General features: G+C 42.6%; 1 protein-coding gene across 7 annotated transcripts in view; it reads right to left on the minus strand.

Moving 5' to 3' along the window:
- Rbms3 (RNA binding motif single stranded interacting protein 3) overlaps positions 1–14,605 on the minus strand; it is a 1,336,321-nt gene that overhangs the window by 850,062 nt on the left and 471,654 nt on the right. The window lies entirely within an intron of this gene.

Below are 14,605 nucleotides of genomic sequence, written 5' to 3' on the forward strand. Positions count from 1 at the left end.
GAGTCCTGGAAATTAAACCAGGGTCCTCTAGAAGAGCAGCCAGTGCTCTTACCTGCTGAGCCACCTCGCCATCCCTAGACAGGTGTGTTTTATTATACTATAAAGGCTTTTTTTTCTGTGGACACCTTCTTTGCTGCATATGCAGGAATTCTGAAGTACCATGGGCTTAGTGATATTACAGAGAGTGGAGGTGCTGGATTCTAAGAATCCAGAAGGTCTGGGGATAGAACTTGGTCACAGGGGGATTGCTTAGCAGAAGGGTGGGTAGTGAAATGTGCTGCATATACACACAATGGTGTATTGTACAGCCACAAAGAAGACCATTATCATGTCATTTGCAGGAAAAAAAGTGAAACTGGAGTTCAAGATAAGGAAAATAAAAACAACTCCTAATGACAAATACTTAACGTTTTCTTTCATATCCAAAATTTAGACTTCCAACCTAAAGGCATTAAAGTAGAATGGGAGCATGGGGGTGGTGGGTTGGTAGAGTCCTTGTCTAGCATGTACAGGCTTTGTGTTCCAACCCCACTACAGCATAAACCAGAGGAAGTTATAGGTGTATAATCCATGTACTGGGGAGGTAAAGGAAGGAGGATTAGGAGTTCAAGGTCATCCTAAACTTCATAAATTGTTGGAGGCTAGCCTGGACTACAAGGAGATCCTGCCTCAAAACAACAGCAGCAGCAAAGGAGAGTCCTATTGGGAAAGGTGGAGGAGGGGAGACCAGGGTGTGTGCAGAAAGGCAAACAAGAAGGTGATGGGGGATGGATGTGCCCAACATACACAATGCAGGCATGGCAAAATGTTCTAATAATAAAAATGTTCTAATAATAACAACAGAATGAATTCAGGCTCTTATCAATCAGGAATAACCAAGTATGACCTATAGTCTCCTGAATGCAATCTTATGTCTTTTAAAAACTTAAAGATTTGTAATCCCATTGCATGTACAAAGCAACATTAAGGAACTCAAAATCTCCCATGAATCCACTTAGAGGAGACTGACTTATACTTTGATTCATGCATTAAATAGTATTAAGTAACTGCTACATGTGAATTCTGTTGGAAATTCAAATTATGTTTCTAACCTATCCTCACACCATGCCAACTGACACAGGATTTGGCTCCCCTGGAGTGTTCAGTCAACAATGAGACTGGTGAACATCAGTGCACACCCAGGACTGTAGAATTTTGATGGGTCTTTCTGGGTAGAGTCCAAAAGGTAGATTATTACCACGACTCAAGGTGATTCTTATGCCATACATTTTCAAATTGTGATTCAGACAGATGAGATTTGTATTAATCAACAAGGCAAAGAAAATCCACAAACTATCAAAGGAATAGTAAAACACTACAGTCAGGATTATTAGAATCAGCGCTATCAGTTGTCAATTTCATGTTGCTATCTCAAGAGTATTTTTGCCTAAATGTCTACAAAGTTTTTTCATGATAGGTCAGCAAAGTCCTGTACTGGAGAGGCTCTTATTTCTTGAGACTACCAAGAGGTTTGCATATACCAATGGATGAATCGGTCTAACTAAAATAAGCGTTTAATCAAGTTCATTGGAAAGAAATGAGATATTCTGAGACATACGTTTTGACAGCCACAAATTTAAAGTCACAGAAAAGATTCTGCTTTTTCCAGAGTGGGTAAAAACAGGAGATGCTACACTGAATTTCAGAGGAAATGGCCTCTCAGCACAGAAAGGAAAATAATTGGTATTTAGTTTAGGAAGTAAGAGGAGGGAATGGTTATTGAGAATTTGTCATCAGTATATTTAGTACAACAAGCAGCATATTGAGAACTTTATTATCTCAATTATCCTCTAACTCAAAAGGGCACAGTCTTAGTTCCATTGGGAAGGACGGGGAGAGCCAATGTTGTCTAAAGGCCACAAATTAATAATCTGCAGCTCGAGCAAAAGCTATTGTTTAAAAACTGAAGGGATATTCCTTAAAGACACAAAACTAATGACAAAAATATCAGACCCAGTCAATCAGGGAAAACAATGAGTGGGTCCTGCTGACAGAGACAACATCTAAGGCCCTGGCTGACTCCAACACTGTTGATCAAGACTCTAGAATTAAATCGAGCTAACAGAAGAGGAGGCTTGAAAACTCCTCTTGTCCAGAGGCCTCTGCTGCAAGGGAGACCTCAGGCCCACAGCTGAGGTCAGTAGCAGCACCCAGCTCTGGATTCAGGTAATCTCAACTTCCTCATGAGCTGTGTTTCTTACCCCACTGCCCATCTGATAGGTACCACAGACTGCTGTGGATACCACTCTATATAAATAAAACACTGATGGTCAGTGACCAGGCAGGAAGTATAGGCGGGACAAAGAGAGAGGAGAATTGGGGAAACAGGAAGAAGGAGGAGAGACACTGCAGCCACCGCCAGGACAAGCAGCATGTAGAGACTCTGGTAAGCCACCAGCCACGTGGCAAGGTATAGATTTATAAAAATGGGTTAATTTAAGATAAAAGAACAGTTAGCAAGAAGCCTGCCACGGCCATACAGTTTATAAGTGATATAAGCGTCTGAGTTATTATTTTATAGTGGATTGTGGGACTGCGGGGCTTGGGGAACCTGGAGAGAAGCCCTCCAGCAACAACAGACCTTCCTTCTGGTCAGTTTGTTACTCAGTGTGTACATATAAATTTACTATGCTGAAGGGAACTGGGAGGTGGTGGGCTTAGGTAAAGTATTTGACACATAAGTGGTGCATACTTTTCATCCCAGCACTTGGGAGGCAGAAGCAGACAAATCTCTGTGAGTTGGAGGACAACCTAGTCTACAGAGCAAGTTCCAGGACAGGCAGGGCTACACAGGGAAAACCTGTTTTGAAACACCAAAAAAAACAAAACAAAACAAACAAAAGCAGGTGTGGTGGCAGCTCCCTGTCATCTTGTTACCTGGGAGATGGAGACAGGCAGATCCCCAGGGCCAAATGGTCAGCCAACCTAGAATAATCAGCAAGACCCTCAGGCCAATGAGAGTTCCTGTCTCAAACAAGGTGGAGTGTGTCCTGAGGAATGCCATCCTAGCCTCCACATGTAACACACACACACACACACACACACACACACACACACACACACACACACGTTGGGAAAGAGATCAAATCTGCCATTTGTTGTATAGTCTCACCACAGAAAAAAAAATTGACTTGTGAAATACATGGAAGACATGGTTCATCATTTTGAAACAGAATCTAGCACACATTATCTGTATCATTTCTTCTCTGTGCACCATTCTTTTTTCTTTTAAAAAAATGCATTATGTGTATGTGTGTATGAGTGCAGTACCTGTGGAGACCAGAAGAGGGCATCAGATCCACTAAAGCTGGAGTTCTATGCAGCTGTGAATCACCTAACCTGAGACCTTTGACAGGAGCCCAGCACACTTAGTCACTGACCCATCACTCCAGCCCCATGTACCTCATCTTCAATCCATGTATCATTACCTCGGTATTACCTTCATTTGCCTTTGACCATTTCCCTCCGCAGGCTCCAACACCTCCCCCCACCACCCTGGGCCTTTTTACATCTTGTGTAGAATAAAAGATTCAAATCCTCAGCTCATTCATGCCATCTACAATCTGTAAGTTGTTTGAGCTACTTAACATAATGAGTTGATGGTCCATCATCTGTGAGAATGGACATAATAATATCTAGTTCATAGATTGCTGTTATAATTGAACCTAGATGAAATCCTCCTCATTGATTAGTACATTGGGTATTCAAAGATAAAAATGACCTTTTCTTTGCCTACTCCCTTGAATGTTAAATTTGAATATCTACCATCATCCTATGGTAATCCACAATCAGTTACCATCTTTCTTTTTAACTTGCCCTTTTCCATACCTCAGAAAATTCCCTGGTTCTCCTTCAGTTTTGACTTTTTAAATTTCATTTCTATTTGGCTGTCTTCCTACTGTTTTCTTAGTCTTTAAAAAGGAAAAGGAGGGAGGGAGAAAGACAAAATGATCCAGCTGTGGGTTTTCTCATGTTTCCTTTGTTTCAATCCTGAATCCTTCCACATTTGCTTAAGACAAATCCCAGTTACAGTGTTTCAATAGCACATGTTGCTGCCAGAGACGTTCACTGAGAAATGGAGGTGTTCTTTGTTTTACTGGCAAGAATCTGCAAAATCTTCCAGATGATAATTAAATCTAATTCATGTTATTGACAAGAGTAGATGTCAGATTTCTACTCGGTCATTACAAAACACATAAAAAGCATTATTTTTAGAACCTTAAATTTAATTAATTTTTTGAGACTTTCATACATGAATACTGTATTTTTATGATTTCCACCTTCTCTCTCCCTCTCCAACTGCTTCCAGGCCCATCCCCCACTCCCTCTCACATTCATGAGCTTTTCTTCTATAATCATTATTGTTATACACACAACATATTAAGCCCCACCTAGTGTTGTTCACTTGTACACAAGTTTAGAGTTCCCCATTGGGATTGGAGCACCCTTGAAGGGTCTTGTCCCTTGAGAAGACTGGCCTCTCAGCAGCCACTGGCTGCCTGCAGTTCTTCTAGAGTGGATCCTTGTGAAAATTCCCTAGTCACATTGGCATGTCAGCTGTTATTGTCATTATTGGGGGTCGTGCTTGTTGCTGTGATTTCATGGATGCAGTATCTCTGTCGTGTATAAAAAGCACCATCTAGCAGAAAGTGTCACTGTCCTCTGGCTCTTACAAACTTTACACACAGCCCCCTTCATAATTTCTTGAGAGCCTTAGGTACAGGTGTTGAGGGTAGACATGCCCGCTGGGGCTGAGCTCCCCACCTTCTCCTGTTTTCTGGATTTTAACCAGTTAGGGATTTCCATCTGCTACAAAAAGAAGCTCCTCTGATGAAGGGTGGGAGCTACTCTCATCTACATACCTTAATGTTTTCTTGTGTGTGTGTGAGAGAGTATGTGTGTGTGCTATGAGTATGTAAGGGTATGTGTGTCAATGTGTATGAGAGTGTGTGTGTGAATATCTGCATGTATGTGTGTGTATGGGTGTATGAGTATGTGAATGTGAGTATGTATGTGTGTGAATGTGTATGTGAATGTATGTGTGTGTATGTGAATATATGTGTGTATGTGTGTGTATGAATGTATATATTTATGTGTGTGTGAATATGTGAGTGTATATGTTTGTGTATGTGTGTGTGTGTGTGTGTGTGTGTGTGTGTGTGTGTAGGCCAAAGGACAACTAGGAGGAGTCAATTCTCTCCTTCCATCAGGTCCCCAGGATTGAACAAAGATTGTTTGACAGAAACTACCTTTAACCTTTGAGCCAACTTGTTGGCCCCAATTTTTTGTTATTTTACTTAGCTCTGCTCCAGGAAAATGTCTAAGATTTCAGAGCCCTTCATTCTTAAAGTAACCAGACCCTAAGCCTCCAGGATATAAATCAGTTTTAAAATTCACACTGTTGAACTGTAGGGATAAAAGAAGGATCTTGGAGCCTGAAGAGAGAGAGGCGGGGGGGGGGGGGTGGGGAACATGTGTAAACGGCAAAGGGGCGGGTTAGGGAACCTGATATAAAAGACTGAAAATTATAGAGCTTCAAGAGCAGAGTCAGGGGCTGAGGTTGGAAAGTAAATTTTACTTTCTCTGAAATAATATCCTGCTGCAAGTTAAGAGAGTAAAGAACTTTTATTGGAATCCATGTCAACTGATATCTGGAGCCGCAGCTCAGCCTTAGTGCTGGGATTCTTGATTCTAGGTAGAGCTTTCAGCCACTTTAATCTGTAGCCATAAAAGCGACTCTGAATTGCAGCTGTCAGTCATTGAAATCCAGGGGCAGCCTTAACGATATCACTGCTCAATGTCAACAAATAAGGCCTTTCCTTCTCAAGTCACCTAGACTTGCGGAATCTTAATGTCAAAGCAGAGTCATGCAGAGAGTAAATATCTTTTAAGAATTGCCTCAGATCTCTTTTAGAGATGCGTATATAAATATTCAATTAAGCTGAGTTGACTCAAATGGCTGGCCTACTGAGATCCACCTTCCCCAGGCCTCCAGCTAGCCTGGAGTCTGTGGGAAGTAAAGTAAGAGAGGGGCACCTTCCTGTTTGTCTGTCAGAGCTATGTGCAGCTGAGAAAGACAGGGGGCCTTTGGAGGAAGGTCAGATGCACAAATGCAGCTGAAGTGTGTGTATTATGTGTTACAACGTGTGTCATGGGTGTGGGTATATGTGAATGTGTGTGCCCGTGCATGCAGAGGTCAGAAACTGGTATCGGGTGAGTCTTCCTCAATCACTCCCCACCTTATGCTTTGATGCAGGGTTTCTCACTGACCCTAGAGCTCGCTGACTAGGTTGAAATGGCTGGCCAAGAACCTCCAGAAATAATCTCAGTACCAGCTTCTCTAGTGCTGCAATTATAAGCACATGCCACCATGCATGTGCTTTAAAGCTTTTTATAGGAATGTTGGGGATCAAATTCAGGTCTTAATGTTCACCTTGCCATCACTTCACTAACTCACACATCTCCACAGTCCTCTTATTATCTTTTGTTCCACATGTGTTCATAACTTGGGAGATAGTTCAATGACTCTTTTTCTCCTATTAATTAATTGGCTTATATTTACTGAGTGCCTATTAGAAGAAAGCAACAGAGTTTAGGTTCTTAACCTGTGTGCTGTGTATTCCACTCTCATACTTGACTACACACTTGACTATGAGCTAGCCATGGTTGTATATACTGGGGATTTAAAGCCAGAACCTAGTTCCCACTGCCAAAAAGTGTGCAGCTAGGATAGGTCCATGCAGCAGCCCTGTAGGCAAATAATACATCATGTTCAAAGTTGTCAGTACAAAGCACATCTTAATGATATAGATAACAAATGGTGCCTGATAACAAATCATCCTGCTCATGGTTCTAATATTTTAAGGAAAAATTACATTTTAGGTCTTTGCTGTTAAATTTATGAGATAGGGACAGAGCTACCATAGAAATGTAAAATCAATAATTTTAAACATAGATGTATTAAGACGTCATTGTATAAGGTCCCGATGGCTCTATTTTCTGTGTTTTGACAGAATACATTTTTGAAAATACCTATAATAAATGCATACATGAAAGCCATAGACATTGATTAACAGAGGCCCACATCTAACCAAGTATTCTGAACTACAGACAGCTCAGAACACTCAGCCCTAAAGAGAAAATCTACATCTCACCTTCTCCCACTAGAAATTCATTCAATTATCTTCTGAATTGGTGGAGATTTTATGATCTTTAATTTTGTAAGGCAGACAAACTGTAGAACAAAATATTCCAATGTATATATGTAATATACCTAATTAGTGAAGAGAATTGATATGGGTCAAGATGTAGTGTTCACTTAGTTGCTGTATACTATGATAACTTTGCTTCTGTACCACACAACACTTATTCATGCCTTTGGTCTCTATTTCTTCCTTTCCTAATTACTCGTCTAGTGAATTATGTAGTGGTATCAAAACTTCTCAGTGGGGCTGGGAGAGTGCTTACCCAGAAGCCTTCCATAGAGAAGTTTACATGAAGCCCTGAGTTCAATTCCCAGTACCGCAAAAACCAGGCACAGTGGTGCATGCGTGGGACCCCATCACTCCAGAGATGGAGACAGGAGCCTCAGAAGGAGTTCAAGGTCATAGCTACATAACAAATTCAAAGCCAGCCTGGGCTATAGGGACTGTCACAAATAGAGAGCTTCTGTGTGAAGTGGCCTCACTAATGTTTCCTGCTCCAAGTGCATGCATGACCTTGCTTCTTTCCGTGCCCCAGATACCAGCCTCATAGCAACCCAATTCCCAGATACCCAGAACTATTTTTTATTCAAATGAGGTTACTACATTTCAAGACTTGAAGTCTTTTTAGGATTCTTCTCTCTCCTTAGAATGTTGCCTCACCTCTGCTGGACCTTCATCATTTCTTAAACTGCTGATATAAGATGAAGTGATTAAACTGGGCATGTTGGCTCACACCTACAATCTCATCACTCAGGATACCTAGGCCAGAGCATTGCCGCAAGTTGGCGGACAGCCTGGGCTACACAGTGAGTACCAGAGCTTCAAGGCATCACCCTGCCTCAGAGACTCATAAACAACAACAACAATAACAATATTAGGAATGGCTGGACAAACCCATTCTCTTCTAGTGTTCCCTAGCTATCACCCTCCATGTAACTGTTGCTCTGAACTAAAGTGAAAATAAGTAGATGTGATATAAAGATCATTGGTCTCACATTCAACATCAATCTGGTCTTCCCAAATCTAACCCACAGGTTTAGACCTGTGGTTTCCAGCCTTCCTAATGTGAACCTCTAATACAGTTCCTCATGTTGTAGTGACTCCAACCATAAAATTATTTTCATCAATATTTTAGAACTGTAATTTTGCTATGATTATGTATCATAATGGAAATATCTGTGTTTTCTGATGGTCTTAGGCAACTCCTGTGAAAAGATTGTTTGAACCTTCAAAGTGGTCACAGGTTGAGAGCAACTGGTTTGGACAAACACATATCTTTGGAAAAGCAAAATAAATTTCAGAGAAACTTGGGTTTTTTTTTTTTTTTCCCAGAAGCATCTAAGATTTAGCAAACTAAATTCTATAATAATATGGACTGAGATAGCATATGTATATTTTATTTATTAAAGATTTATTTTTATTTATGTGTATGTGTCTTGGCGAATGTATGAGGCTGCCTGGGGAGGCCAGAAAAGGGCATCAGATCCCCTGGGACTGGAGTCACATGCCTGTGAAATGCCATATCTGCATGTTGGGGAGCAAACTCTGGTTGTCAGGAAGAGCATCAGGGGCCTTAACCACTGAAGCATCTCTCCAGACCCCCTTGTCTATGTTTTGTATTTTAAATGCATCCATATTTCTGCATGTCTACATGTATCATAATCATATCTGCTGCTATAACAAATGATGCCAGAGTATAATTAGAATGATAAACAAGAGAAACACAGTTCCAAGAGGTAAGAAGTTCAAGAGCACAGGACTGGTGGGTGTCTGAGTACTGAGTTTTCTTACAGCAAAATGAAAGAAGATAAGGAACAAATTCTGTCTGTTCATTATATAAATCTCCTGATCTATTCACTTGGGAACAAACAGCATGCTTTAATCACTCATAAAGCCCTCTAGTTACTGATCTTACCACATTGGTGACACCAAAATTCATAGGGATCTTATCTAAACCACATAATATGTGTGCATGTCTGTCTTGGCATCTGCATTAATCTTTAAATCTCTTCATTTATATCCTCTTCTTTTAAAAACGATTTATTTTATCTTGTATGTATGTGGTGTTTTTCCTGCATGTTTGTATGCAGTGCCCCTGGAGGCCAGATGGAGGAACCAGATCCTTGGAACAGGAGTTAAAGGTGCTATTTGGATGCTGAGACCTGTACCAGAGTCCTCTGCAAAAGCACTGTAATGCTTTTAGTGAAAGGATTAAAATGTCAGTGATGGAATGGGGTACCGTGGGTATAGTCAGGTTGATGAACCACTAGCCTACCATGTGGGAAGCCCTAGGTTCAATCTGTAACACAAAGTGCATTCGATTTGGTGGTGCACACCTGGAATCCTAGCACTCCTCTGGTAGGGGCAGTGGGATCAGGAGTTCAAGGCCAGCCTTCTTCTTTTTTTTTTTTTTTTTTTTTGGTTACTTTTTGCTGCTGTGATGAAGATGGTCCGATTAAAGCACCCCCCCCAGGAGGGGTTATTTGGGGTCAGAGTTCAAGGACACAGTCCGTATTGATGGGGAAAGCATGGCAGCTGGCCATATCGTATCAGTCAGGAAGAAGGCAGTGATGTGTGCTTGCATTTTCCTTTTCATACAGTCTAAGACCTCAGTCTGGGGAGTGGTGCCATCCACATTTGAAGGGAGTCTTCTTACTTCAACTAACATAACCTAGAAACTCCCTCACGGACGCAAACCAGAGGCTGTCTTCCTGATTCTAGACCCTGTCAAGTTGAATGTTGGTATTAACCATCATACTCTAGGCTACACTGAGAGTTTGAGGCTAACCTGGGCTACATGAGACCTGTCTGAAAGAACCAAAAATGTTGTAAAGAGAAAGAGTAAAAAGAATAAAAGGTAGCAACGGGATGTGAGAACCTCTGGGCACTTAAGTACCACCTGCCCATCATTTGCCAGTTTGTCTCTTTCATCGCCTTTGTAGACACAAGGAAATGACTACCGTAAGCTTTAACTGATTTGTCTTAACCTGTTACCAGAAATAAATAAGCAAACTAGAGCAGGGTCATCTCATTCCCGTGGATAAACTACCACCCCCCAGCAGGAAAGTTAATGAACACTATCTAGGAAGGGGTGGGGGTCAGAGCAGTGTTTGACCCCGTCTCCAAAGCAAAATGCATGTGGTTTGTTTCTGTGGTGTGTTTGCCTGCATGTCTGGACATTCTGTTATGAGGTACAATAGGAGGTTAATGGATCAAATGAGCAGATGGTAATGTTCTAGAAAATAATGGTAACACTTACGCCCCTGCCAGCAAGTCAGCAGAGGGGAATTGTTCCTGGGGGTACGAAGGCAGGCTGCCAGTGTTCCTTCCATTAAGTGGCTGAATTACCAGCTGCTGGGTACACACACACACACACACACACACACACACACAATAAACTGCAAAAATGGCTCAATGCCAAAATATTGAAAACATTAAACATAGGTCTAAACCAAGTAGGAAAATATCTCCACTGAGGCAATGGGAGGTGGGCTCTGCATGGGAGAGCAGCATGGAAAGAAAACTGAACCATTTCCCACAGTAGAGAAGTCAAGCATATGTAACACTAATATAGGAAAGCACGCAGAGACTCTGACCATAAGAGACAAAAGTGGCTGCCCCCGAGGAACTGGAGACAGGCATGTGTTTGGGGAAGGACTATGCTTTTTCCTGTGTGGCTCCATCCTTTAAGTTTGGGGCATGATGTGCTGAGTTTAAGAACTGTCCTCTTTAAACTATGTGTACACATTTTTGACTAGAGTGTGACTAACGGGGCCGAGGGGATAGCTCAGGTGTTGAAGCACTTCCCTCCAAAACACGAGGGAGGACCCCAGTTCAGTCCCCAAACCCCAGTGAAGAATGTGAGCATGGTGGAGAATGCTTGTAACCCTGTGTGGGGATTAGAGACAGGCAGACACGTGGAGCTTGCTGGCTCGGCAGTGTAGTCTCAAATGGTGTGTTCCAGCTCCATGGGAGAATTTGTCCCCCCCGCAACATGTGGAAAGCTCCTAAGAACTACAGTGGTTTCCTCTGGTTTCCACAGACTGTGCATGCATACTGATATACATAGAGTACATGCTCATGTGCACACACACACACACACACACACACACACACACACACACTATACAAGTGGTACTAATGATAGAGAGGCAAGGTTATGTGTCAAAACTTTGAAGGCAGCACTACCATGAACCTTAAAACAATCTAGCTTACATGGATGCCAGAGAAGCAGTGTTCACAGTATCCATCTAACATGGACCCATATGGAAGCCCCTTGAGGAGTAGGGTCAGAAGAGACATCCCATCAAAAGTTGTCACCTGGACCGGGCGGTGGTGGCGTATGCCTTTAATCCCAGCACTTGGGAGGCAGAGCCAGGCAGATCTCTGTGAGTTCGAGGCCAGCCTGGGCTACCAAGTGAGTTCCAGGAGAGGCGCAAAGCTACACAGAGAAACCCTGTCTCGAAAAACCACAAAAACAAAAAAAAGTTGTCACCTGGACAAGGACTTTTCTTTCATTAAATGGAAGTCACAGAAAAACAAACAATGAGGAAGACAAACACGAAACTAGTGATGTAGTGAAGAGGGATAGTGGGTGAGAGATCTAGAATAGATACCCAACCATCATGTTGGGTTCATGTGATCCCAGTCACAGTGGAGATATGGAATTCTGCAGTGCTGTGGGATGTCTTTCTGTATGCTGTATACATGTGGCTCCCATTTGATAATAAATTAAGCTGTTTTGGCCTATGGTAAGAAAGCTTACAGCCAGGAGAGAAATCCAAGCAGAGATACAGAGAGAAGAAGGGCAGAATCAAAAGAGTCACCAGTTGCTGCTGAAGGAGCAGCAAGATACCAGCAGACCGGTAACACCAAGACCACCTGGCAACATAGAGATAAATAGGAATGTGTTAATTTAAGATGAAAGAGCTAGCTAGCCAGAAGCTGAAGCCTTAGACCATACGGTTTATAATTAATATAAGCCTCTGAGTGATTATTTTATAAGCAGCTGTGGGACCATGGGTGGGAGAGATTCATCTGGACCATAGGCCAGATGTGGGGCTGGATGGAACTGGAGAGACACTCTGGCTACACTGCAGAGAAGCCAGAACTGGAGTCAGTCACGCTGAATATTCTTTACCCTTCTTTGACTTCTTTGCTTCCTTATTTTTTTTCTTTTTATATTTTCATTTTATGTGTGTGTGTGTGTGTGTGTGTGTATGTGTGTGCGCGCATGTCACACATGCAAATAGCTGTGTGTGCACATGCTTCGGTGTGCTCAGAGGCCAAACAAGGGCATCTAGTGTCTTTGTCTATTACTTATCACTTTCCACCTATATCTCTGAGGCAGGGTCTCTCCCTGAACCTAGAACTCACTTTTATTTAAACCCAGTCACCCTCCTATTTCTGTACAGCAGGTGCTCCTGACTAGCTCTTCAACTGCCCTTTCTTATACTATATCACCCCCTCCTCCTTTTTCTTTGTGAATTTTCAGGAAAATTAAACAAAATAAAACCTCTGAACCCACAAACTTTTCATCTTTATGAGACAATGGCAAGGAAAGCATGGAGTCAGTAAGGGATTTATTCAGAAAACTAGGAGCTCAATGCTGCCCATCCTCAAACTGAGGATGGTGGTGCTGATGCAGACATCGTTTACAGGGCGAAGATTGATTTGAAGTGCTTCTTCCCAGATGCTCACATGTCTTCTGCTGACTGGCACCATCCATATCACCAGGCAGTCTGGTGGAAATCCAGACACCAAACACACCCCAAAATGTTCCTCAGAATTTGCATTTCATCAAGAGCCCCGCATGTCCTGTGTATGAGGCTAAAATCTGAGAAATGCTTCTTACAAAATAAGTTTTGTTTTCAGATTTTCACATACTCAGTGAGGCAGAGCATGCTGAAGGTCTTGTCCAAGGACGCATACCTAGTTAAAGGGAAGTATGACGCCATTCCGAGTCCTCATCCTTCAGTGAGTGTTAGAGTTGTGAAGACTCATAGGTTCTGGGGTCAAAGTGGGGCTCTGATAGATTGAGTATAGAAAAACTTGGCAAGAGGACAACACAGTTTCTGAATGCAAGATTCCATCTTTGAAATGGAGATGAGATTGATGGCCCAATGAGTAAGAACAATCTGCTGTGCAAGCATAAGGATCTGGGTTCAAATCCCCTGCACCCAAGTGCAAAGCTGGGGACGGCTATGCATTCCCATAAGCCCAGTGCTGTGAGAGGAAGTCAGGAGTGTCACTGAGAAATTCTGGCCACCAGTATAGGTTTAGTGAGAGACTCTGACTCATGGGAATAAGGCAGAGACAGAAGAGTCCTCCTCTGGCCTGTATACTGTGTGTGGTTCGTGCACCTGCTCACACACATGAGGGTCCACCACTACAGACAGCACACAGCAGAGCGAGCTCGGTGGAGCTGCCACCTAGTTATTAGTGATGCTGAAGGAAGGATGAGGGAGTAAGTCTGGCTGTGGTGGGATGGATGGGTGGAGTCAACCAGCTCTGAGAGACACTGAGCAGCAATGGGGAAGGGCAGACAGATTGACTCTCCCAAGAAGGCACTTTCTCCTCCCTGGGAGGCTCAATGAGGGTCATGGCTCAGCCAGGACAACTTCCCAGCTGCACTTTCTCTTTCCACTTCGCATATCCAAATGTCAAGCTGAGCATCTGACACAAAAGGATTTTTTTTTTTTATTGGTGTTGAAATACTGCATGGATAAAATAAAAGGGAAACATACTCAGCCAATATGACAAACCATCACAATAAATGTGTGTGAAAGAAGCGGGTTTTCAGTAGCTTTCTGATCCACTAAAAATCACCACACTTTAAGTTACAGCCACCGACACCCCAGCCCTTTCCTGCTTCCATGTTTCAGGAAGATTCTCATTCCAGTGTAATCTCAGGGGAAAGAACGATGCAGGGCTTCCTGAATCGATGCTTCCCTTTCTGCTGTCTCACCATGCAAGTGTGTGGCACTGCAAGTCTGCTCTCACATTAATGCTGCGTATTTTCAGCTTGTAACCCACTTTGTGTGCAAACAAGATAATCTCTCTGAGTAGTACATTTCTCATGTCAGGGTATTTACCAGCAGAAAATTCTGTTTTCCATTTTCATGTGTGTATATGATGTGCATGTGTATGTGGGGGGGGTAGGGGGTGCTTGCATAAGTGTTGGGATGTGCATGCACCTGCATAAACGTGTGTGTGTGTGTGTGTGTGTGTGTGTGTGTGTGTGTGTGTGTGTGTATGTATCCTTGATCCCACCTCATTCATTGAGGCAGGGTCTCTCAGTCAATGCAAGAGCTCTCCAATATGGCTAGTGCCCCTAGGCAACCTGCCCTGGGGATTCCATG

This window comes from Peromyscus leucopus, chromosome 7 (assembly GCF_004664715.2).
Source record: "Peromyscus leucopus breed LL Stock chromosome 7, UCI_PerLeu_2.1, whole genome shotgun sequence".
Lineage (NCBI taxonomy): Eukaryota > Metazoa > Chordata > Mammalia > Rodentia > Cricetidae > Peromyscus > Peromyscus leucopus.